Genomic DNA, 24,624 nt, shown 5'->3' with positions numbered 1-24,624 from the left:
GGGGGAACACTGGGGCCTCTACTGCAAGTCCAGGGAGAGAGGTGGACCCCTCCTTAGCTTGCTGGGGTCAAAGGCCAGTAGGTGGATGGCCAGGGGGCACCCTGGGGCCTCTACTGCAAGTCCAGGGAGATAGGTGGACCCCTTGGTAGCTTGCTGGTGTCAGAAGCCCATATGTGGTGTGCCAGGGAGCACCCTGGGGCCTATACTGCAAGTCTAGGGAGAGAGGTGGACCCCTCCTTAGCTTGCTGGGGTCAGAGGCCCCTGGGTGTAGGGCCAGGGGGCACCATGGGGCCTCTTCTGCAAGTACAGGGAGAGAGGTGGACCCCTGGGTAGCTTGCTGGGGTAAGAAGAACCTAGGTGGATGGTCAGGGGGAACCCTGGGGCCTATACTGCCAGTCCAGGGAGAGAGGTGGACCCCTGGGTAGCTTGCTGGGGTCAGAGGCAACTAGGTGGAGGGCCATGGTGCACCCTGGGGCATATCCTGCAAGTCCAGGGAGAGAGGTGGACCCCTGGGGAGCTTTCTTGTGTCAGCCACCCCTAGGTGGAGGGCCTGGGGGCACCCCGGGGCCTTTACTGCCAGTCCAGGGAGAGAGGTGGACCCCCTGGTTAGCTTGCTGGGGTCTTAGGCCCCTAGGTGGAGGGCCAGGGGGCACCCTAGGGCCTATACTGCAAGTCCATGAAGAGAAGTGGACCTCTGGGTAACTTGCTGGGGTCAAAGGCCCCTAGGTGGAGGGCAAGGGGGCACCCTGGGGCCTCTACTGCAAGTCCAGGGAGAGTTGTGGATCCCTGGGTAGCTTGCTGGGGTCTTAGGCCCCTAGGTGGAGGGCCAGTGGGCACCCTGGGGCCTATACTTCAAGTCCAGGGAGAAAGGTGGACCCCTGGGTAGCTTTCTGGGGTCAGAGGCCCCTAGATGGAGGGCCAGGGGGCACCCTGGGGCCTCTGCTGCAAGTCCAGGGAGAGTTGTGGACCCCTGGGTAGCTTGCTGGGGTCAGAGGCTTCTAGGTGGAGGGTTAGTGGGCACCCTGGGGCCTCTACTGCAAGTCCAGGGAGAGAGGTGGACCTCTGGGTAGCTTGCTGGGGTCCTAGGCCCCTGTGTGGAGGGCCAGGGTGCACCCTGGGGCCTATACTGCAAGTCCAGGGAGATAGGTGGACCCCTGGGTAGATTGCTGGGGTCAGAGGCCCCTAGGTGGAGGGCCAGCGGGTACCTTGGGCCTCTACTGTGCAAGTCCAGGGAGAGAGATGGGCCCCTGGGAAGCTTGCTGGCGTCAGAGGCTCCTTGGTGGAGTGCCAGGGGGCTTCCTGGGTTCTCTACTGCAAGTCCAGGGAGAGAGGTGGACCCCTGGGTAGATTGCTGGGGTCAGATGCCCCTAGCTGGAGAGCCAAGGGGAACCCTGGGGACTCTACTGCAAGTCCAGGGAGAGAGGTGGACCCCTGGGTAGCTTGCTGGGGACTAAAGCCCCTAGGTGGAGGGCCAGGGGCTACCCTAGGGCCTCTACTGCAATTCCAGGGAGAGTTGTGGACCCCTTGGTAGATTGCTTGGGCCAGAGGCCCCTAGGTGGAGGGCCAGGGGGCACCCTTGGGCCTCTACTGCAAGTCTAGGGAGAGATGTGGACCCCTGGGTAGCTTGCTGGGGTCAGACGCCCCTAAGTGGAGGGCCAGCGGGCACCCTGGGGCCTCTTCTGCAAGTACAGGGAGAGAGGTGGACCCCTGGGTAGCTTGCTGGGGTAAGAAGAACCTAGGTGGATGGTCAGGGGGAACCCTGGGGCCTATACTGCCAGTCCAGGGAGAGAGGTGGACCCCTGGGTAGCTTGATGGAATCTTAGGCCCCTAGGTGGAGTGCCAGGGGGCACCTTGGGGCCTATACTGCAAGTGCAGGGAGAGAGGTGGACCCCTGGGTAGCTTGATGGAATCTTAGGCCCCTAGGTGGAGTGCCAGGGGGCACCCTGGGGCCTCTATTGCAAGTCCAGGGATAGAGGTCGACCCCTGGGTAGCTTGCTGGGGTCAGAAGCCCATAGGTGGTGGAACAGGGGGCACCCTGGGGCCTATTCTGCAAGTCCAGGGAGAGAGGTGGACCCCTGGGTAGCTTCCTGGGGTCAGTGGCCCCTAAGGGGAGGGCCAGGGTGCCCCCTGGAGCCTATCCTGCAAGTCCAGGGAGAGAGGTGGACCCCTGGGCAGCTTCCTGGGGTAAGAGGCCACTAGTTGGAGGGTAAGGGGGCACCTTGGGGCCTATATTGCAAGTCCAGGGAGAGAGGTGGACCCCTGGGTAGCTTGCTAGGGTCAGAGGCCCCTAGGTGGAGGGCCAGGGGGAACACTGGGGCCTCTACTGCAAGTCTAGGGAGAGAGGTGGACCCCTGGGTAGCTTGCTGGGGTCAAAGGCCAGTAGGTGGATGTCCAAGGGGCACCCTGGGGCCTATACTGCAAGTCCAGGGAGAGAGTTGGACCCCTGGGTAGCTTGCTATGGTCAGAGGCAACTAGGTGGAAGGTCAGGGGGCACCCTGGGGCCTCTATTGCAAGTCCATGGAGAGAGGTGGACCCCTTGGTAGCTTGCTGGGGACAGAAGCCCATAGGTGGAGGGCCAGGGGGTACCCTGGGGCCTCTACTACAAGTCCAGGGAGAAAGCTGGACCCCTGGATAGCTTGCTGGGGTCAGAGGCCCCTAGGTGGAGGGCCAGGGCGCACCCTGGGGCCTCTACTGCAAGTCTAGGGAGAGAGGTGGACCCCTGGGTAGCTTGCTGGGGTCTTAGGCCCCTAGGTGGAGGGCCAGGGGGCACCCTAGGGCCTATACTGCAAGTGCAGGGAGAGAGGTGGACCCCTGGGTAGTTTGCTTGGCTGAGAGTGGCCTAGGTGGAGGGCAAGGGGGCACCCTGGGGCCTCTACTGCAAGTCCAGGGAGAGAGGTGGACCCCTGGGTAGCTTGCAGGGGTCAGAAACCCATAGGTGGAGGGTAAGGGGGCACCCTGGGGCCTCTATTGCAAGTCCAGGGATAGAGGTCGACCCCTGGGTAGCTTGCTGGGGTCAGAAGCCCATAGGTGGTGGAACAGGGGGCACCCTGGGGCCTATTCTGCAAGTCCAGGGAGAGAGGTGGACCCCTGGGTAGCTTCCTGGGGTCAGTGGCCCCTAAGGGGAGGGCCAGGGTGCCCCCTGGAGCCTATCCTGCAAGTCCAGGGAGAGAGGTGGACCCCTGGGTAGCTTCCTGGGGTAAGAGGCCACTAGTTGGAGGGTAAGGGGGCACCTTGGGGCCTCTTCTGCAAGTACAGGGAGAGAGGTGGACCCCTGGGTAGCTTGCTGGGGTAAGAAGAACCTAGGTGGATGGTCAGGGGGAACCCTGGGGCCTATACTGCCAGTCCAGGGAGAGAGGTGGACCCCTGGGTAGCTTGCTGGGGTCAGAGGCAACTAGGTGGAGGGCCATGGTGCACCCTGGGGCATATCCTGCAAGTCCAGGGAGAGAGGTGGACCCCTGGGGAGCTTTCTTGTGTCAGCCACCCCTAGGTGGAGGGCCTGGGGGCACCCCGGGGCCTTTACTGCCAGTCCAGGGAGAGAGGTGGACCCCCTGGTTAGCTTGCTGGGGTCTTAGGCCCCTAGGTGGAGGGCCAGGGGGCACCCTAGGGCCTATACTGCAAGTCCATGAAGAGAAGTGGACCTCTGGGTAACTTGCTGGGGTCAAAGGCCCCTAGGTGGAGGGCAAGGGGGCACCCTGGGGCCTCTACTGCAAGTCCAGGGAGAGTTGTGGATCCCTGGGTAGCTTGCTGGGGTCTTAGGCCCCTAGGTGGAGGGCCAGTGGGCACCCTGGGGCCTATACTTCAAGTCCAGGGAGAAAGGTGGACCCCTGGGTAGCTTTCTGGGGTCAGAGGCCCCTAGATGGAGGGCCAGGGGGCACCCTGGGGCCTCTGCTGCAAGTCCAGGGAGAGTTGTGGACCCCTGGGTAGCTTGCTGGGGTCAGAGGCTTCTAGGTGGAGGGTTAGTGGGCACCCTGGGGCCTCTACTGCAAGTCCAGGGAGAGAGGTGGACCTCTGGGTAGCTTGCTGGGGTCCTAGGCCCCTGTGTGGAGGGCCAGGGTGCACCCTGGGGCCTATACTGCAAGTCCAGGGAGATAGGTGGACCCCTGGGTAGATTGCTGGGGTCAGAGGCCCCTAGGTGGAGGGCCAGCGGGTACCTTGGGCCTCTACTGTGCAAGTCCAGGGAGAGAGATGGGCCCCTGGGAAGCTTGCTGGCGTCAGAGGCTCCTTGGTGGAGTGCCAGGGGGCTTCCTGGGTTCTCTACTGCAAGTCCAGGGAGAGAGGTGGACCCCTGGGTAGATTGCTGGGGTCAGATGCCCCTAGCTGGAGAGCCAAGGGGAACCCTGGGGACTCTACTGCAAGTCCAGGGAGAGAGGTGGACCCCTGGGTAGCTTGCTGGGGACTAAAGCCCCTAGGTGGAGGGCCAGGGGCTACCCTAGGGCCTCTACTGCAATTCCAGGGAGAGTTGTGGACCCCTTGGTAGATTGCTTGGGCCAGAGGCCCCTAGGTGGAGGGCCAGGGGGCACCCTTGGGCCTCTACTGCAAGTCTAGGGAGAGATGTGGACCCCTGGGTAGCTTGCTGGGGTCAGACGCCCCTAAGTGGAGGGCCAGCGGGCACCCTGGGGCCTCTTCTGCAAGTACAGGGAGAGAGGTGGACCCCTGGGTAGCTTGCTGGGGTAAGAAGAACCTAGGTGGATGGTCAGGGGGAACCCTGGGGCCTATACTGCCAGTCCAGGGAGAGAGGTGGACCCCTGGGTAGCTTGATGGAATCTTAGGCCCCTAGGTGGAGTGCCAGGGGGCACCTTGGGGCCTATACTGCAAGTGCAGGGAGAGAGGTGGACCCCTGGGTAGCTTGATGGAATCTTAGGCCCCTAGGTGGAGTGCCAGGGGGCACCCTGGGGCCTCTATTGCAAGTCCAGGGATAGAGGTCGACCCCTGGGTAGCTTGCTGGGGTCAGAAGCCCATAGGTGGTGGAACAGGGGGCACCCTGGGGCCTATTCTGCAAGTCCAGGGAGAGAGGTGGACCCCTGGGTAGCTTCCTGGGGTCAGTGGCCCCTAAGGGGAGGGCCAGGTTGCCCCCTGGAGCCTATCCTGCAAGTCCAGGGAGAGAGGTGGACCCCTGGGCAGCTTCCTGGGGTAAGAGGCCACTAGTTGGAGGGTAAGGGGGCACCTTGGGGCCTATATTGCAAGTCCAGGGAGAGAGGTGGACCCCTGGGTAGCTTGCTAGGGTCAGAGGCCCCTAGGTGGAGGGCCAGGGGGAACACTGGGGCCTCTACTGCAAGTCTAGGGAGAGAGGTGGACCCCTGGGTAGCTTGCTGGGGTCAAAGGCCAGTAGGTGGATGTCCAAGGGGCACCCTGGGGCCTATACTGCAAGTCCAGGGAGAGAGTTGGACCCCTGGGTAGCTTGCTATGGTCAGAGGCAACTAGGTGGAAGGTCAGGGGGCACCCTGGGGCCTCTATTGCAAGTCCATGGAGAGAGGTGGACCCCTTGGTAGCTTGCTGGGGACAGAAGCCCATAGGTGGAGGGCCAGGGGGTACCCTGGGGCCTCTACTACAAGTCCAGGGAGAAAGCTGGACCCCTGGATAGCTTGCTGGGGTCAGAGGCCCCTAGGTGGAGGGCCAGGGCGCACCCTGGGGCCTCTACTGCAAGTCTAGGGAGAGAGGTGGACCCCTGGGTAGCTTGCTGGGGTCTTAGGCCCCTAGGTGGAGGGCCAGGGGGCACCCTAGGGCCTATACTGCAAGTGCAGGGAGAGAGGTGGACCCCTGGGTAGTTTGCTTGGCTGAGAGTGGCCTAGGTGGAGGGCAAGGGGGCACCCTGGGGCCTCTACTGCAAGTCCAGGGAGAGAGGTGGACCCCTGGGTAGCTTGCAGGGGTCAGAAACCCATAGGTGGAGGGTAAGGGGGCACCCTGGGGCCTCTATTGCAAGTCCAGGGATAGAGGTCGACCCCTGGGTAGCTTGCTGGGGTCAGAAGCCCATAGGTGGTGGAACAGGGGGCACCCTGGGGCCTATTCTGCAAGTCCAGGGAGAGAGGTGGACCCCTGGGTAGCTTCCTGGGGTCAGTGGCCCCTAAGGGGAGGGCCAGGGTGCCCCCTGGAGCCTATCCTGCAAGTCCAGGGAGAGAGGTGGACCCCTGGGTAGCTTCCTGGGGTAAGAGGCCACTAGTTGGAGGGTAAGGGGGCACCTTGGGGCCTCTTCTGCAAGTACAGGGAGAGAGGTGGACCCCTGGGTAGCTTGCTGGGGTAAGAAGAACCTAGGTGGATGGTCAGGGGGAACCCTGGGGCCTATACTGCCAGTCCAGGGAGAGAGGTGGACCCCTGGGTAGCTTGCTGGGGTCAGAGGCAACTAGGTGGAGGGCCATGGTGCACCCTGGGGCATATCCTGCAAGTCCAGGGAGAGAGGTGGACCCCTGGGGAGCTTTCTTGTGTCAGCCACCCCTAGGTGGAGGGCCTGGGGGCACCCCGGGGCCTTTACTGCCAGTCCAGGGAGAGAGGTGGACCCCCTGGTTAGCTTGCTGGGGTCTTAGGCCCCTAGGTGGAGGGCCAGGGGGCACCCTAGGGCCTATACTGCAAGTCCATGAAGAGAAGTGGACCTCTGGGTAACTTGCTGGGGTCAAAGGCCCCTAGGTGGAGGGCAAGGGGGCACCCTGGGGCCTCTACTGCAAGTCCAGGGAGAGTTGTGGATCCCTGGGTAGCTTGCTGGGGTCTTAGGCCCCTAGGTGGAGGGCCAGTGGGCACCCTGGGGCCTATACTTCAAGTCCAGGGAGAAAGGTGGACCCCTGGGTAGCTTTCTGGGGTCAGAGGCCCCTAGATGGAGGGCCAGGGGGCACCCTGGGGCCTCTGCTGCAAGTCCAGGGAGAGTTGTGGACCCCTGGGTAGCTTGCTGGGGTCAGAGGCTTCTAGGTGGAGGGTTAGTGGGCACCCTGGGGCCTCTACTGCAAGTCCAGGGAGAGAGGTGGACCTCTGGGTAGCTTGCTGGGGTCCTAGGCCCCTGTGTGGAGGGCCAGGGTGCACCCTGGGGCCTATACTGCAAGTCCAGGGAGATAGGTGGACCCCTGGGTAGATTGCTGGGGTCAGAGGCCCCTAGGTGGAGGGCCAGCGGGTACCTTGGGCCTCTACTGTGCAAGTCCAGGGAGAGAGATGGGCCCCTGGGAAGCTTGCTGGCGTCAGAGGCTCCTTGGTGGAGTGCCAGGGGGCTTCCTGGGTTCTCTACTGCAAGTCCAGGGAGAGAGGTGGACCCCTGGGTAGATTGCTGGGGTCAGATGCCCCTAGCTGGAGAGCCAAGGGGAACCCTGGGGACTCTACTGCAAGTCCAGGGAGAGAGGTGGACCCCTGGGTAGCTTGCTGGGGACTAAAGCCCCTAGGTGGAGGGCCAGGGGCTACCCTAGGGCCTCTACTGCAATTCCAGGGAGAGTTGTGGACCCCTTGGTAGATTGCTTGGGCCAGAGGCCCCTAGGTGGAGGGCCAGGGGGCACCCTTGGGCCTCTACTGCAAGTCCAGGGATAGAGGTCGACCCCTGGGTAGCTTGCTGGGGTCAGAAGCCCATAGGTGGTGGAACAGGGGGCACCCTGGGGCCTATTCTGCAAGTCCAGGGAGAGAGGTGGACCCCTGGGTAGCTTCCTGGGGTCAGTGGCCCCTAAGGGGAGGGCCAGGGTGCCCCCTGGAGCCTATCCTGCAAGTCCTGGGAGAGAGGTGGACCCCTGGGCAGCTTCCTGGGGTAAGAGGCCACTAGTTGGAGGGTAAGGGGGCACCTTGGGGCCTATATTGCAAGTCCAGGGAGAGAGGTGGACCCCTGGGTAGCTTGCTAGGGTCAGAGGCCCCTAGGTGGAGGGCCAGGGGGAACACTGGGGCCTCTACTGCAAGTCTAGGGAGAGAGGTGGACCCCTGGGTAGCTTGCTGGGGTCAAAGGCCAGTAGGTGGATGGCCAGGGGGCACCCTGGGGCCTCTACTGCAAGTCCAGGGAGAGAGGTGGACCCCTTGGTAGCTTGCTGGTGTCAGAAGCCCATATGTGGTGTGCCAGGGAGCACCCTGGGGCCTATACTGCAAGTCCAGGGCAAGAGGTGGACCCCTGCTTAGCTTGCTGGGGTCAGAGGCCCCTGGGTGTAGGGCCAGGGGGCACCATGGGGCCTATCCTGCAAGTCCAGGGAGAGAGGTGGACCCCTGAGTAGCTTGCTGGGGTTAGAGGCCCCTAGGTGGAGGGCCAGGAGGTACCCTAGGGCCCCTACTGCAAATCCAGGGAGAGAGTTGGACCCCTGGGTAGCTTGCTGGGGTCAGAGGCAACTAGGTGGAGGGCCAGGGGGCACCCTGGGGCCTATCCTGCAAGTCCAGGGAGAGAGGTGGACCCCTGGGTAGCTTGCTGGGGTCTGAAGCCCATAGGTGAAGGGCCAGGGGATACCCTAGGGCCTTTACTGCAAGTCCAGGGAGAGAGGTGGACCCCTGGGTAGCTTGATGGTGTCAGAGGCTCCTAGGTGGAGGGCCAGGGGGCACCTTGGGGCCTCGACTGCAAGTCCAGGGAGGGTTGTGGACCCCTTGGTAGCTTGCTTGGGTCAGAGGCCCAAAGGTGGAGGGCCAGGGGGCACCCTGGGGCCTATATTGCCTGTCCAGGGAGAGAGGTTGACCCCTGGGTAGCTTGCTGGGGTCTTAGGCCCCTAGGTGGATGTCCAAGGGGCACCCTGGGGCCTATACTGCAAGTCCAGGGAGAGAGTTGGACCCCTGGGTAGCTTGCAATGGTCAGAGGCAACTAGGTGGAAGGTCAGGGGGCACCCTGGGGCCTCTATTGCAAGTCCATGGAGAGAGGTGGACCCCTTGGTAGCTTGCTGGGGACAGAAGCCCATAGGTGGAGGGCCAGGGGGTACCCTGGGGCCTCTACTACAAGTCCAGGGAGAAAGCTGGACCCCTGGATAGCTTGCTGGGGTCAGAGGCCCCTAGGTGGAGGGCCAGGGCGCACCCTGGGGCCTCTACTGCAAGTCTAGGGAGAGAGGTGGACCCCTGGGTAGCTTGCTGGGGTCTTAGGCCCCTAGGTGGAGGGCCAGGGGGCACCCTAGGGCCTATACTGCAAGTCCATGGAGAGAAGTGGACCCCTGGGTAGCTTGCTGGGGTACGAAGCCCCTAGGTGGAGGGCCAGGGGCACCCTGGGGCCTTTACTGCAAGTCCAGGGAGAGAGGTGGACCCCTGGGTAGCTTGATGGGGTCAGAGGCCCCAAGGTGGAGCACCAGGGGGCACCCTGGGTCCTCTACTGCAAGTCCAGGGAGAGAGGTTGACCCTTGGGCAGCTTGCTGGGGTTAGAGGCCCCTAGGTGGAGGGCCAAAGGGGAACCAGGGGCCTCTACTGCAAGTCCAGGGAGAAAGGTGGAAACCTGGGTTGCTTGCTGGGATCAGAGGCCTCTAAGTGGAGGGCCAGGAGGTACCCTAGGGCCCCTACTGCAAGTCCAGGTAGAGAGTTGGACCCCTGGGTAGCTTGCTGGGGTCAGAAGCAACTAGGTGGAGGGCCAGGGGGCACCCTGGGGCCTATCCTGCAAGTCCAGGGAGAGAAGTGGACCCCTGGGTAGTTTGCTTGGCTGAGAGTGGCCTAGGTGGAGGGCCAAGGGGCACCCTGGGGCCTATACTGCAAGTCCAAGGAGAGTTGTGGACCCATGGGTAGCTTGCTGGGGTCAGAAGCCCATAGGTGGTGGGCCAGGGGGCAACTTGGGGCCTATACTGCAAGTCCAGGGAGAGAGGTGGACCCCTGGGTAGCTTGCTGGGGTCAGAGGCCCATGGGTGGAGGGCAAGGGGGCACGCTGGGGCCTATACTGCAAGTCCCGGGAGAGATGTGGACCCCTGGGTAGCTTGCTGGGGTCCTAGGCCCCTATGTGGAGGGCCAGGGGGCACCCTGGGGCCTCTACTACAAGTCCAGGAAGAGAGGTGGACTCCTGGGTAGCTTGCTGGGGTCAGAGGCCCCTAGAAGGAGGGCCAAGGGGCTTCCTGGGGCCTCTACTGTAAGTCCAGGGAGAGAGGTGGACCCCCAGGTAGCTTGCTGGGGTCAAAGGCTCCTAGGTGGAGGTTCAGGAGGCACCCTGGGGCCTCCAATGCAAGTCCAGGGAGAGTTGTGGACCCATTGGTAGCTTGCTGGGGTCAGAGGCCAAAAGGTGGAGGGCCAGGGGGCACCCTGGGGCCTCTACTGCAAGTCCAGGAAGAGAGGTGGACTCCTGGGTAGCTTTCAGGAATCAGAGGCCCCTAGGTGGAGAACCAGGGGGCACCCTTGGGCCTATACTGCAAGTCCAGGGAGAGTTGTGGACCCATGGGTAGCTTGCTGGGATCAGAAGCCCATAGGTGGTGGGCCAGGGGGCAACTTTGGGCCTATACTGCAAGTCCAGGGAGAGAGGTGGACCCCTGGGTAGCTTGCTGGGGTAAGAGGCCCATGGGTGGAGGGCAAGGGGGCACGCTGGGGCCTATACTGCAAGTCCCGGGAGAGATGTGGACCCCCTGGGTAGCTTGCTGGGATCCTAGGCCCCTAGGTGGAGGGCCAGGGGGCACCCTGGGGCCTCTACTACAACTCCAGGAAGAGAGGTCGACTCCTGGGTACCTTGCTGGGGGGTCAGAGGCCCCTAGAAGTAGGGCCAAGGGGCTCCTGGGGCCTCTACTGCAAGTCCACGGAGAGAGGTGGACCCCCAGGTAGCTTGCTGGGGTCAAAGGCCCCTAGGTGGAGGGCCAGGAGGCACCCTGGGGCCTCTAATGCAAGTCCAGGGAGAGTTGTGGACCCATTGGTAGCTTGCTGGGGTCAGAGGCCAAATGGTGGAGGGCCAGGGGGCACCCTGGGGCCTATACTTCAAGTCAAGAGAGAGAGGTGTACCCCTGGGTAGCTTACTGGGGTCTTAGGCACTTAGGTGGAAGGCCTGGGGGCACCCTGGGGCTTATATTGCAAGTCCAGGGAGAGAGGTAGAACCCTGGGTAGTTTGCTAGGGTCAGAAGCCCCTAGGTGAAGGGCCATGGGGCACCCTGGGGCCTCCATTGCAAGTCCAGGGAGAGTTGTGGACCCCTGGGTAACTTGCTGGGGTCAGAGGCCCCTAGGTGGAGGGCCAGGAGGTACCCTAGGGCCTCTACTGCAAGTCCAGGGAGAGAGGTGGACCCCTGGGTAGCTTGCTGGGGTCAGAGGCAACTAGGTGGAGGGCCATGGTGCACCCTGGGGCATATGCTGCAAGTCTAGGGAGAGAGGTGGACCCCTGGGGAGCTTTCTTGTGTCAGCCACCCCTAGGTGGAGGGCCTGGGGGCACCCCGGGGCCTTTACTGCCAGTCCAGGGAGAGAGGTGGACCCCCTGGTTAGCTTGCTGGGGTCTTAGGCCCCTAGGTGGAGGGCCAGGGGGCACCCTAGGGCCTATACTGCAAGTCCATGGAGAGAAGTGGACCTCTGGGTAACTTGCTGGGGTCAAAGGCCCCTAGGTGCAGGGCAAGGGGGCACCCTGGGGCCTCTACTGCAAGTCCAGGGAGAGTTGTGGACCCCTGAGTAGCTTGCTGGGGTCAGAGGCCCCTGGGTGGAGGGCAAGGGGTCACCCTGGGGCCTATACTGCAAGTCCAGGGAGAGAGGTGGACCCCTGGGTAGCTTGCTGGGGACCTAGGCCCCTAGGTGGAGGGGCAGGGGGCACCCTGGGGCCTATACTTCAAGTCAAGGGAGAGAGGTGGACCCCTGGGTAGCTTGCTGGGGTCTTAGGCACTTAAGTGGAGGGCCAGGGGGAACCCTGGGGCCTATACTGCAAGTCCAGGGAGAGAGGTGGAACCCTGGGTAGCTTTCTAGGGTCGGAGGCCCCTAGGTGGATGGCAAGGGGGCACCCTGGGGCCTCTACTGCAAGTCCAGGAAGAGTTGTGGACCCCTGGGTAACTTGCTGGAGTCAGAGGCCCCGAGGTGGAGGGCCAGGAGGTACCCTAGGGACTCTACTGCAAGTCCAGGGAAAGAGGTGGACCCCTGGGTAGCTTGCTGGGGTCAGAGGCAACTGGGTGGAGGGCCAGGGGGCACCCTGGGGCATATCCTGAAAGTCCAGGGAGAGAGGTGGACCCCAGGGGAGCTTTCTTGTGTCAGCTGCCCCTAGGTGGAGGGCCTGGGGGCACCCTGGGGCCTCTACTGCCAGTCCAGGGAGAGAGGTGGACCCCCTGGGTAGCTTGCTGGGGTCTTAGGCCCCTATGTGGAGGGCCAGGGGGAACCCTAGGGCCTATACTGCAAGTCCATGGAGAGATGTGGACCCCTAGGTAGCTTGCTGGGGTCAGAGGCCCCCAGGTGCAGGGCAAAGGGGCACCCTGTGGCCTCTTCTGCAAGTCCAGGGAGAGTTGTGGACCCCTGGGTAGCTTGCTGGGGTCAGAGGCCCCTGGGTGGAGGGCAAGGGGGCACCCTGGGGCCAATACTGCAGGTCCAGGGAGAGAGGTGGACCCCTTGGTAGTTTGGTTGGGTCTTAGGCCCCTAGCTGGAGGCCCAGGGGGCACCCTGGGGCCTATACTGCAAGTCCAGGGAGAGTTGTGGACCCCTGGGTAGCTTGCTGGGTTAAGAAGCCCATAGGTGGTGGGCCAAGGGGCACCCTGGGGCCTATTCTGCAAGTCTAGGGAGAGAGGTGGACCCCTGGGTAGCTTCTTGGGGTCAGTGGCCCCTAGGTGGAAGGCCAGGGGGAACCCTGGGGCCTCTACTGCAAGTCTAGGAAGAGAGGTGGACCCCTGGGTAGCTTGCTGGGGTCAGAGGCCAATAGGTGGAGGGTAAGGGGGCACCTTGGGGCCTATCCTGCAGATCCAGGGAGAGAGGTGGACCCCTGGGTAGCTTGCTGGTGTACGAAGCCCCTAGGTGGAAGGCCAGGGGCACCCTGGGGCCTCTACTGCAAGACCAGGGAGAGAGGTGGACCCCTGGGTAGCTTGCTGGGGTCAGAGGCCCAAAGGTGGAGGGCCAGGGGGCACCCTGGGGCCTCTACTGCAAGTCCAGGGAGAGAGGTGGACCCTTGGGTAGCTTGCTGGGGTTAGATGCCCCTAGGTGGATGGCCAAAGGAAAACCAGGAGCCTCTACTGCAAGTCCAGGGAGAAAGGTGGACCCCTAAGTAGCTTGCTGGGATCAGAGGCCCCTAGGTGGAGGGCCAGGGGGTACCCTAGGGCCCCTACTGCAAGATCAGGTAGAGAGTTGGTCCCCTGGGTAGCTTGCTGGGGTCAGAGGCAACTAGGTGGAGGGCCAGGGGGCACCCTGGGGCCTATCCTGCAAGTCCAGGGAGTGAGGTGGACCCCTGGGTAGTTTGCTTGGCTGAGAGTGGCCTAGGTGGAGGGCCAATGGGCACCCTGGGGCCTCTACTTCAAGTCCAGGGAGAGTTGTGGACCCTTGGGTAACTTGCGGGGGTCAGAGGCCCCTGGGTGGAGGGCAAGGGGGCACCCTGGGGCCTCTACTGCAAGTCAAGGGAGAGAGGTTGACCCCTGGGTAGCTTGCTGGGGTCAGAAGCCCATTGGTGGAGGGCCAGGGGGTACCCTGGGGCCTCTACTACAAGTCCAGCGAGAAAGCTGGACCCCTGGGTAGCTTGCTGCGGTCAGAGGCCCCTAGGTGGAGGGCCAGGGGGCACCCTGGGGCCTCTCCTGCACGTCTAGGGTAAAAGGTGGTCCCCTGTTTAGCTTGCTGGTGTCAGAGGCACCTAGGTGGAGGGCCAGGGGGCACCCTGGGGCCTCTACTACAAGTCCAGGAAGAGAGGTGGACTCCTGGGTAGCTTGCTGGGGTCAGAGACCCCTAAGAGGAGGGCCAAGGGGCTTCCTGGGGCCTCTACTGCAAGTCCAGGGAGAGAGGTGGACCCCCAGGTAGCTTGCTGAGGTCAGAGGCCCCTAAGTGGAGTGCCAAGGAGCACCTTGGGGCCACTACTGCAAGTCCAGAGAGAGAGGTGGACCCCTGGGTAGCTTGCAGGGGTCAGAAGCCCATAGTCGGTGGGCCAGGGGGCTTCCTGGGGCCTATACTGCAAGTCCAGGGAGAGAGGTGGACCCCTGGGTAGCTTTCAGGGGTCAGAAGCCCCTAGGTGGGGGGCCAGGGGGCACCCTGGGGCCTATACTGCAAGTCCAGGGAGAGAAGTGGACCCCTGGGTAGCTTGCTGAGGTCTGAAGCCCATAGGTGGAGGGCCTGGGGGTACCCTAGGGCCTCTACTACAAGTCCAGGGAGAGAGGTGGACCCCTGGGTAGCTTGCTGGAGTCAAAGGCCCCTAGGTGGAGGGCCAGGAGGCACCCTGGGGCCTCTACTGCAAGTCCAGCGAGAGTTGTGGACCCATTGGTAGCTTGCTGGGGTCAGAGGCCAAAAGGTGGAGGGCCAGGGGGCACCCTGGGCCCTCTATTGCAAGTCCAGGAAGAGAGGTGGACTCCTGGGTCGCTTTTAGGGGTCAGAGGCCCCTAGGTGGAGGGCCAGGGGGCACCCTGGGGCCTCTCTTGCAGATCCAGGGAGAGAGGTGGAGCTCTGGGTAGCTTGCTGGGGTACGAAGCCCATAGGTGGAGGGCCAGGGGACACCCTGGGGCCTCTACTGCAAGTCCAGGGAGAGAGGTGGACCCCTTGGTAGCTTGCTTGTGTCAGAAGCCCTTAAGTGGTGGGCCAGGGGGCACCCTGGGGCCTATACTGCAAGTCCAGGGAGAGAGGTGGACCCCTGGTTAGCTTGCTAGGGTCAAAGGCCCTTAGGTGGAGGGCCAGGGGGCACCATGGGGCCTATCCTGCAAGTCCAGGGAGAGAGGTGGATCCCCTTGTAGCTTGCTGGGGTCAGAGGCCCCTAGGTGGAGGGCCAGGAGGTACCCTAGGGCCCCTACTGCAAGTCCAGGGAGAGAGTTGGACCGCTGGGTAACTTGCTGGGGTTAAAGGCCCAAAGGTGGAGGGCCAGGGGGCACCCTGGGGACTATATTGCCAGTCCAGGGAGAGCTGTTGACCCCTGGGTAGCTTGCTGGCGTTAGAGGCCCCTAGGTGGAGGTCCAAGGGGCACCCTGGGGCCTATCCTGCAAGTCCAGGGAGAGAGGTGGACACTTGGGTAGTTTGCTTGGCTAAGAGTGGCCTAGGTGAAGGGCCAAGGGGCACCCTGGGGCCTCTACTGCAAGTCCAGGGAGAGTTGTGGACCATTGGGTAACTAGCGGGCGTCAGAGGCCCCTGGGTGGAGAGCAAGGGGGCACCCTGGGGCCTCTACTGCAAGTCCAGGGAGAGATGTGGACCCCTGGGTAGCTTGCTGGGGTCAGAAGCCTATAGGTGGTGGGCCAGGGGGCACCCTGGGGCCTATTCTGCAAGTCCAGGGAGAGAGGTGGAACCCTGGGTAGCTTCCTGGGGTCAGTGGCCCCTAGGTGGAGGGCCAGGTTGCCCCCTGGAGCCTATCCTGCAATTCCAGGGAGAGAGGTGGACCCCTGGGTAGCTTCCTGGGGTAAGAGGCCCCTAGGTGGAGGGTAAGGGGGCATCATGGGGCCTATACTGCAAGTCCAGGGAAAGAGGTGGACCCCTGGGTAGCTTGCTAGGGTCAGAGGCCCCTAGGTGGAGGGTAAGGGGGCATCATGGGGCCTATACTGCAAGTCCAGGGAAAGAGGTGGACCCCTGGGTAGCTTGCTAGGGTCAGAGGCCCCTAGGTGGAGGGTCAGGGGGAACCCTGGGGCCTCTACTGCAAGTCTAGGGAGAAACGTGGACCCCTGGGTAGCTTGCTGGGGTCAAAGGCCAGTAGGTGGAGGGCCAGGGGCACCCTGGGGCCTCTACTGCAAGTCCAGGGAGAGAGGTGGACCCCTGGGTAGCTTGCTGGGGCAGAAGTCCCCTAGGTGGAGGGCCAGGGGGCACCCTGGGGCCTATACTTAAAGTCAAGGGAGAGAGGTGGACCCCTGGGTAGCTTGCTGGGGTCTTAGGCACTTAGGTGGAGGGCCAGGGGGAACCCTGGGGCCTCTACTGCAAGTCCAGGGAGAGAGGTGGAACCCTGGGTAGCTTGCTAGGGTCAGAGGCCCCTAAGTGGAGGGCCAGGGGGATCCCTGGGGCCTCTACTGCAAGTCCAGGGAGAGTTGTGGACCCCTGGGTAGCTTTCTGGGGTCAGAGGCCCCTAGGTGGAGGGCAAGGGGGCACCCTGGGGCCTCTACTGCAAGTCCAGGAAGAGTTGTGGACCCCCTGGGTAGCTTGCTGGGGTCTTAGGCCCCTATGTGGAGGGCCAGGGGGCAACCTAGGGCCTATACTGCAAGTCCATAGAGAGATGTGGACCCCTGGGTAGCTTGCTGGGGTCAGAGGCCCATGGGTGGAGGGCAAGGGGGCATGCTGGGGCCTATACTGCAAGTCCAGGGAGAGAGGTGGACCTCTGGGTAGCTTGCTGGGGAATGAAGCCCCTAGGTGGAGGGCAAGGGGGCACCCTGGGGCCTCTACTGCAAGTCCAGGAAGAGTTGTGGACCCCCTGGGTAGCTTGCTGGGGTCTTAGGCCCCTATGTGGAGGGCCAGGGGGCACCCTAGGGCCTATACTGCAAGTCCATAGAGAGATGTGGACCCCTGGGTAGCTTGCTGGGGTCAGAGGCCCATGGGTGGAGGGCAAGGGGGCATGCTGGGGCCTCTACTGCAAGTCCAGGGAGAGATGTAGACCCCTGGGTAGCTTGCTGGGGTCACAATCCCATAGGTGGTGGGCCAGGGGGCACCCTGGGGCCTATTCTGCAAGTCCAGGGAGAGAGGTGGACCCCTGGGTAGCTTCCTAGGGTCAGTGGCCCCTGGGTGGAGGGCCAGGTTGCCCCCTGGAGCCTATCCTGCAAGTCCAGGGAGAGAGGTGGACCCCTGGATAGATTCCTGGTGTAAGAGGCCCCTAGGTGGAGGGTAAGGGGGCACCATGGGGCCTGTACTGCAAGTCCAGGGAGAGAGGTGGACCCCTGGGTAGCTTGCTAGGGTCAGAGGCCCCTAGGTGGAGGGTCAGGGGGAACCCTGGGGCCTCTACTGCAAGTCTAGGGAGAGAGGTGGACCCCTGGGTAGCTTGCTGGGGTCAGAGGCCAGTAGGTGGAGGGCCAGGGGGCACCCTGGGGCCTCTACTGCAAGTCCAGGGAGAGACGTGGACCCCTGGGTAGCTTGCTGGGGCAGAAGTCCCTTAGGCGGAGGGCCAGGAGGAACCTTGGGGCCTCTACTGCAAGTCTAGGGAGAGAAGTGGACCCCGGGGTAGCTTGCTGGGGTCAGAGGCCAGTAGGTGGAGGGCCAGGGGGATCCCTGGGGCCTCTACTGCAAGTCCAGGGAGAGTTGTGGACCCCTGGGTAGCTTTCTGGGGTCAGAGGCCCCTAGGTGGAGGGCAAGGGGGCACCCTTGGGCCTCTACTGCAAGTCCAGGGAGAGTTGTGGAAGCCTGGGTAACTTGCTGGGGTCAGAGGTCAGAGGCCCCTAGGTGGAGGGCCAGGAAGTACCCTAGGGCCTCTACTGCAAGTCCAGGGAGAGAGGTGGACCCCTGGGTAGATTCCTGGGGTAAGAGGCCCCTAGGTGGAGGGTAAGGGGGCACCATGGGGCCTATACTGCAAGTCCAGGGAGAGCGGTGGACCCCTGGGTAGCTTTGTGGGGTCAGCGCCCCAGCTGGAGGGCCAGGGGGTACCCTAGGGCCTCTACTGCAAGTCCAGGGAGAGAGGTGGACCCCTGGGTAGATTGCTGGGGTCAGAGGCCCCTAGGTGGAGGGCCAGGAGGTACCCTAGGGCCTCTACTGCAAGTCCAGGGAGAGAGGTGGACCCCTGGGTAGCTTGCTGGGGTCAGTGACTCCTAGGTGGAGGGCAAGGTTGCCCCTTGCAGCCTATACTGCAAGTCCAGGGAGAGAGGTGGACCCCTGGGTAGCTTGCTGGGGTCAGAGGCCAGTAGGTGGAGGGCCAGTGGGCACCCTAGGGCCTCTACTGCAAGTCCAGGGAGAGACGTGGACCCCTGGATAGCTTGCTGGGGCCCTAGGCCCCTAGGTGTAGGGCCAGGGGGCACCCTGGGGCCTATATGTCAAATCAAGGGAGAGAGGTGGACCCCTGGGTAGCTTGCTGGGGTTTTTGGCACTTAGGTGGAGGGCCTGGGGGCACCCTGGGGCCTATACTGCAAGTCCAGGGAGAGAGGTGGAACCCTGGGTAGCTTGCTAGGGTCAGAGGCCCCTAGGTGGAGGGCAAGGGGGTACCCTGGGGCCTCTACTGCAAGTCCAGGGAGAGTTGTGGACCCCTGGGTAACTTGCTGGGGTCAGAGGCCTCTATGTGGAGGGCCAGGAGGTACCCGAGGGCCTCTACTGCAAGTCCAGGGAGAGAGGTGGACCCCTGGGGAGCTTTCTTGTGTCAGCCGCCCCTAGGTGGAGGGCCTGGGGGCACCCTGGGGCCTCTACTGTCTGTCCAGGGAGAGAGGTGGACCCCCTGGGTAGCTTGCTGGGGTCTTAGGCCCCTAGGTGGAGGGCCAGGGGGCACCCTAGGGCCTATACTGCAAGTCCATGGAGAGAAGTGGACCCCTGGGTAGCTTGCTGGGGTCAGTGGCCGCTAGGTGCAGGGCAAGGGGGCACCCTGCGGCCTCTACTGCAAGTCCAGGGAGAGTTGTGGACCTCTGGGTAGCTTGCTGGGGTCAGAGGCCCCTGGGTGGAGGGCAAGGGGGCACCCTGGGGCCTATACTGCAAGTCCAGGGAGAGAGGTGGACCCCTGGGTAGCTTGCTGGGGTCAGAGGCCCCTAAGTGGAGGGCCAGGGGGCACCCTCGGGCCTATACTGCAAGTCCAAGGAGAGATGTGGACCCCTATGTAGCTTGCTGGGGTGATAGGCCCCTAGGTGGAGGGCCAGGGGGCACCCTGGGCCCTCTACTGCAAGTCCAGGGAGAGTTGTGGACCCCTGGGTAGCTTGCTGGGGTCAGAGGCCCATGGGTGGAGGGCAAGGCGGCACGCTGGGGCCTATACTGCAAGTCCAGGAAGAGAGGTGGACCCCTGGGTAGCTTGATAGGGAATAAAGCCCCTAGGTGGAAGGCCAGGGGGTACCCTGGGGCCTCTACTGCAAGTCCAGGGAGAGAGGTGGACCCCTGGATAGCTAGCTGGAGTCAGAGGCCCTTAGGTGGAGGGCCAGGGGGCACCCTGGGGCTTCTAGTGCAAGTCCAGGGATAGTTGTGGACCCCGTGGTAGATTCCTTGGGTCTGAGGACCCCAGGTGGAGGGCCAGGTTGCCCCCTGGAGCCTATCCTGCAAGTCCAGGGAGAGAGGTGGACCCCTGGATAGATTCCTGGTGTAAGAGGCCCCTAGGTGGAGGGTAAGGGGGCACCATGGGGCCTGTACTGCAAGTCCAGGGAGAGAGGTGGACCCCTGGGTAGCTTGCTAGGGTCAGAGGCCCCTAGGTGGAGGGTCAGGGGGAACCCTGGGGCCTCTACTGCAAGTCTAGGGAGAGAGGTGGACCCCTGGGTAGCTTGCTGGGGTCAGAGGCCAGTAGGTGGAGGGCCAGGGGGCACCCTGGGGCCTCTACTGCAAGTCCAGGGAGAGACGTGGACCCCTGGGTAGCTTGCTGGGGCAGAAGTCCCTTAGGTGGAGGGCCAGGAGGAACCTTGGGGCCTCTACTGCAAGTCTAGGGAGAGAAGTGGACCCCGGGGTAGCTTTCTGGGGTCAGAGGCCAGTAGGTGGAGGGCCAGGGGGATCCCTGGGGCCTCTACTGCAAGTCCAGGGAGAGTTGTGGACCCCTGGGTAGCTTTCTGGGGTCAGAGGCCCCTAGGTGGAGGGCAAGGGGGCACCCTTGGGCCTCTACTGCAAGTCCAGGGAGAGTTGTGGACCCCTGGGTAACTTGCTGGGGTCAGAGGCCCCTATGTGGAGGGCCAGGAGGTACCCTAGGGCCTCTACTGCAAGTCCAGGGAGAGAGGTGGACCCCTGGGTAGATTCCTGGGGTAAGAGGCCCCTAGGTGGAGGGTAAGGGGGCACCATGGGGCCTGTACTGCAAGTCCAGGGAGAAAGGTGGACCCCTGGGTAGCTTGCTAGGGTCAGAGGAACCTAGGTGGAGGGTCAGGGGGAACCCTGGGGCCTCTACTGCAAGTCTAGGGAGAGAGGTGGACCCCTGGGTAGCTTGCTGGGGTCAGAGGCCAGTAGGTGGAGGGCCAGGGGGCACCCTGGGGCATATCCTGCAAGTCCAGGGAGAGAGGTGGACCCCAGGGGAGCTTTCTTGTGTCAGCCGCCCCTAGGTGGAGGGCCTGGGGGCACCCTGGGGCCTCTACTGCCAGTCCAGGGAGAGAGGTGGACCCCCTGGGTAGCTTGCTGGGGTCTTAGGCCCCTAGGTGGAGGGCCAGGGGCACATTAGGGCCTATACTGCAAGTCCATGGAGAGATGTGGACCCCTGGGTAGCTTGCTGGGGTTAGAGGCCCCTAGGTGCAGGGCAAGTGGGGCACCCTGGGGCCTCTACTGCAAGTCCAGGGAGAGTTGTGAACCCCTGGGTAGCTTGCTGGGGTCTTAGGTCCCTAGGTGGAGGGCCAGGGGGCACCCTGGGGCCTATACTGCAAGTCCAAGGAGAGATGTGGACCCCTATGTAGCTTGCTGGGGTCAGAGGCCCCTAGGTGGAAGGCCAGGGGGCACCCTGGGGCCTCTACTGCAAGTCCAGGGAGAGTTGTGGACCCCTGGGTAGCTTGCTGGGGTCAGAGGCCCATGGGTGGAGGGCAAGGGGGCACGCTGGGGCCTATACTGCAAGTCCAGGGTGAGAGGTGGACCCCTGGGTAGCTTGCTGGGGAATAAAGCCCCTAGGTGGAGGGCCAAGGGGTACCCCAGGGACTCTACTTCAAGTTCAGGGAGAGAGGTGGACCCCTGGGTAGCTAGCTGGGGTCAGAGGCCCTTATGTGGAGGGCCAGGGGGCACCCTAGGGCCTCTAGTGCAAGTCTAGGGAGAGTTGTGGACCCCTGGGTAGCTTGCTGGGGTCAGAAGCCCATAAGTGGTGGGCCAGGGGGCACCCTGGGGCCTATTCTGCATGTCCAGGGAGAGAGGTGAACCCCTGGGTAGATTCCTGGGGTCAGTGGCCCCTAGGTGGAGGGCCAGGTTGCCCCCTGGAGCCTATCCTGCAAGTCCAGGGAAAGAGGTGGACCCCTGGGTAGCTTCCTGGGGTAAGAGGCCCCTAGGTGGAGGGTAAGGGGGCACCTTGGAGCCTATACTGCAAGTCTAGGGAGAGAGGTGGACCCCTGGGTAGCTTGCTAGGGTCAGAGGCACCTAGGTGGAGGGTCAAGGGGAACCCTGGGGCCTCTACTGCAAGTCCAGGGAGAGACGTGGACCCCTGGGTAGCTTGCTGGAGCAGAAGTCCCCTAGGTGGAGGGCCAGGGGGCACCCTGGGGCCTATACTTTAACTCAAGGGAGAGAGGTGAACCCCTGGGTAGCTTGCTGGGGTCTTAGGCACTTAAGTGGAGGGCCAGGGGGAACCCTGGGGCCTATACTGCAAGTCCAGGGAGAGAGGTGGAACCCTGGGTAGCTTTCTAGGGTCAGAGGCCCCTATGTGGAGGGCCAGGGGGATCCCTGGGGCCTCTACTGCAAGTCCAGGGAGAGTTATGGACCCCTGGGTAGCTTTTTGGGGTCGGAGGCCCCTAGGTGGAGGGCAAGGGGGCACCCTGGGGCCTCTACTGCAAGTCCAGGAAGAGTTGTGGACCCTTGGGTAACTTGCTGGAGTCAGAGGCCCCGAGGTGGAGGGCCAGGAGGTACCCTAGGGACTCTACTGCAAGTCCAGGGAGAGAGGTGGACCCCAGGGTAGCTTGCTGAGGTCAGAGGCAACTAGGTGGAGGGCCAGGGGGCACCCTGGGGCATATCCTGAAAGTCCAGGGAGAGAGGTGGAACCCAGGGGAGCTTTCTTGTGTCAGCTGCCCCTAGGTGGAGGGCCTGGGGGCACCCTGGGGCCTCTACTGCCAGTCCAGGGAGAGAGGTGGACCCCCTGGGTAGCTTGCTGGGGTCTTAGGCCCCTATGTGGAGGGCCAGGGGGAACCCTAGGGCCTATACTGCAAGTCCATGGAGAGATGTGGACCCCTGGGTAGCTTGCTGGGGTCAGAGGCCCCCAGGTGCAGGGCAAAGGGGCACCCTGTGGCCTTTTCTGCAAGTCCAGGGAGAGTTGTGGACCCCTGGGTAGCTTGCTGGGGTCAGAGGCCCCTGGGTGGAGGGCAAGGGGGCACCCTGGGGCCTATACTGCAGGTCCAGGGGGAAAGGTGGACCCCTTGGTAGTTTGGTGGGGTCTTAGGCCCCTAGGTGGAGGCCTAGGGGGCACCCTGGGGCCTATACTGCAAGTCCAGGGAGAGTTGTGGACCCCTGGGTAGCTTTCTGGGGTCAGAGGCCCATGGGTGGAGGGCAAGGGGGCATGCTGGGGCCTATACTGCAAGTCCAGGGAGAGAGGTGGACCCCTGGGTAGCTTGCTGGGGAATAAAGCCCATAGGTGGAGGGCCAAGGGGTACCCTAGGGCCTCTACTGCAAGTCCAGGGAGAGTTGTGGACCCTTGGGTAACTAGCGGGGGTCAGAGGCCCCTGGGTGGAGGGCAAGGGGGCACCCTGGGGCCTCTACTGCAAGTCCAGGGAGAGATGTGGACCCCTGGGTAGCTTGCTGGGTTCAGAAGCCCATAGGTGGTGGGCCAAGGGGCACCCTGGGGCCTATTCTGCAAGTCCAGGGAGAGAGGTGGACCCCTGGGTAGCTTGCTGGGGTCTTAGGCACTTAGGTGGAGGGCCAGGGGGCACCCTGGGGAATCTACTGCGAATCCAGGGAGAGACGTGGACCCCTGGGTGGCTTGCTGGGGTCAGAGGCCCCTAGGTGGAGGGCCAGGGGGTACCCTAGGGCGCCTACTGCAAGTCCAGGTAGAGAGTTGGTCCCCTGGGTAGCTTGCTGGGGTCAGAGGCAACTAGGTGGAGGGCCAGGGGGCACCCTGGGGCCTATCCTGCAAGTCCAGGGAGAGTTGTGGACCCTTGGGTAACTTGCTTGGCTGAGAGTGGCTTAGGTGGAGGGCCAATGGGCACCCTAGGGCCTCTACTGCAAGTCCAGGGAGAGTTGTGGACCCTTGGGTAACTTGCGGGGGTCAGAGGCCCCTGGGTGGAGGGCAAGGGGGCACCCTGGGACCTCTACTGCAAGTCCAGAGAGAGTGGTGGTCCCCTGGGCAGCTTGCTGGGTTCAGAAGCAACTAGGTGGAAGGCCAGGGGGCACCCTGGGGCCTCTGATGCAAGTCCAGGGAGAGAGGTGGACCCCTGGGTAGCTTTCTGAGGTCTTAGGCCCCTATGTGGTGGGCAAGGGGGCACCCTGGGGCCTCTTCTGCAAGTCCAGGGAGAGAGGTGGACCACTGGGTAGCTTGCTGGGTTAAGAAGGCCCTAGGTGGAGAGCCAGGGGGCACCCTGGGGACTCTACTGCAAGTCCAGGGAAAGACGTAGACCCTGGGTAGCTTGCTGGGGTCTTAGGCCCCTAGGTAGAGGGCCAAGTTGCACCCTGGGGCCTATGCTTCAAGTCCAGGGAGAGAGGTGGACCCCTGGGTAGCTTGCTGGGGTCAGAGGCAACTAGGTGGAGGGCCAAGGGGCACCCTCTGGATTATCCTGCAAGTCCAGGGAGAGAGGTGGACCCCTGGGTAGCTTGCTGGGGTCAGAGGCCCCAGGGTGGAGGGCCAGGGGGCACCCTGGGGTCTCGTCTGCAATTCTAGGTGGAGAGGTGGACTCCTGGGTAGCTTGCTGGGGTCAGAGGCCCCTAGGTGGAGGGCCATGGAGCACCCTGGGGACTCTACTGCAAGTCCAGGGAGAGAGGTGGACCACTGGGTAGCTTGCTGGGGTAAGAAGGCCCTAGGTGGAGAGCCAGGGGGCACCCTGGGGACTCTACTGCAAGTCCAGGGAAAGACGTAGACCCTGGGTAGCTTGCTGGGGTCAGAGGGCCCTAGGTGGAGGGCCAGGGGGCACCGTGGGGCCTATCCTGCAAGTCCAGGGAGAGAGGTGGACCGCTGGGTAGCTTGCTGGGGTCAGAGGTCCCTAGGTGGAGGGACAGGGGGCACCTTGGGGCCTCTACTGCAAGTCCAGGGAGGGTTGTGGACCCCTTGGTAGCTTGCTGGTGTCAGAGGCCCAAAGGTGGAGGGCCAAGGGGCACCCTGGGGCCTATAATGCCAGTCCAGGGAGAGAGGTTGACCCCTGGGTAGCTTGCTGGGGTCTTAGGCCCTTAGGTGGAGGATCCAAGGGGCACCCTGGGGCCTATACTGCAAGTCCAGGGAGAGATTTGGACACCTGGGTGGCTTGCTGGGGTCAGAGGCCCCTATGTGGTGGGTAAGGGGGCACCCTGGGGCCACTACTGCAAGTCAAGGGAGAGAGGTTGACCCCTGGGTAGCTTGCTGCGGTCAGAGGCCCCTAGGTGGAGGGCCAGGGGGCACCCTGGGGCCTCTCCTGCACATCTAGGGAAAGAGGTGGTCCCCTGTTTAGCTTGCTGGGGTCAGAGGCCCCAAGGTGGAGGGCCAGGGGGCACCCTGGGGCCTCTACTACAAATCCAGGAAGAGAGGTGGACTCCTGGGTGACTTGCTGGGGTCAGAGACCCCTAGGAGGAGGGTCAAGGGGCTTCCTGGGGCCTCTACTGCAAGTCCAGGGAGAGAGGTGGACCCCCAGGTAGCTTGCTGAGGTCAGAGGCCCCTAAGTGGAGTGCCAAGGAGCACCTTGGGGCGACTACTGCAAGCTCAGGGAGAGAGGTGGACCCCTGGGTAGCTTGCTGGGGTCAGAAGCCCATAGTCGGTGGGCCAGGGGGCTTCCTGGGGCCTATACTGCAAGTCCAGGGAGAGAGGTG

This window comes from Danio rerio, chromosome 24 (genome assembly GCF_049306965.1).
Source record: "Danio rerio strain Tuebingen ecotype United States chromosome 24, GRCz12tu, whole genome shotgun sequence".
Taxonomy (NCBI): domain Eukaryota; kingdom Metazoa; phylum Chordata; class Actinopteri; order Cypriniformes; family Danionidae; genus Danio; species Danio rerio.
This window is presented reverse-complemented; position numbering follows the sequence as displayed.